Genomic DNA, 708 nt, shown 5'->3' on the forward strand with positions numbered 1-708 from the left:
AGCGCCCGGCCGAGGCGCAGCGGCAGGGCTCTAGCCACGAGTCATCATCTGTGTCACTCAGGGATGCAGGTCTGCTCTAGAGTGAACGTGACTGGCACATGATGGGCCTAGGCTGCAGCTGAGCTGGTTTCCAGAGTGCCTTTTCTTCAGGGAGCCAGCACCCACTCGCCCAGAGACCTCCCACCCTGGAATGTCCTGTTTCGGCTCCCCATGCCCGTGGACACCAGTGCCTCTTCCCCCTGCTCTGCCCTGTCCTGCCAGGGCTCCTGATGGTGCTTGTCACCTTGTTGCCTTGCCTTTGAGGAGTTACAACAGGTGACATTAACTCCTTTGATCGCTTCCCAAATGGGTGAGAAGGTCCTCAGTCTAATGCCCCAGATCACACTCCAGGGGACAGCTCAGAATTGCCCAGGAAGCCTCTTCTGGCAAAGGAGCAGGAGCCAGGTGGCTGATGCCCTGTCCATTAGGCGCCTCCAGTTGCATGTGGGGAGCTGGGGACGGCCCCTTGTAGACACAGACCTCAGCTCCCTCGCCAGACTCAAGAGTCATCAGCAGAGGGCTGGCCACAGCTCAACCACTTCCCAGTTGGGGGACCTTTCCAAAGAGCTCCTGTGACATTTCACTGACACATGGATGTGACCTCACAGGTATGACAGCTGGCAGAGAGCGGGCCCGTCTTCACAAACCAGTCCTGGGCTCAGATGGACC

This window comes from Tupaia chinensis, unplaced genomic scaffold, assembly GCF_000334495.1.
Source record: "Tupaia chinensis unplaced genomic scaffold, TupChi_1.0 Scaffold144326_1, whole genome shotgun sequence".
NCBI lineage: Eukaryota > Metazoa > Chordata > Mammalia > Scandentia > Tupaiidae > Tupaia > Tupaia belangeri.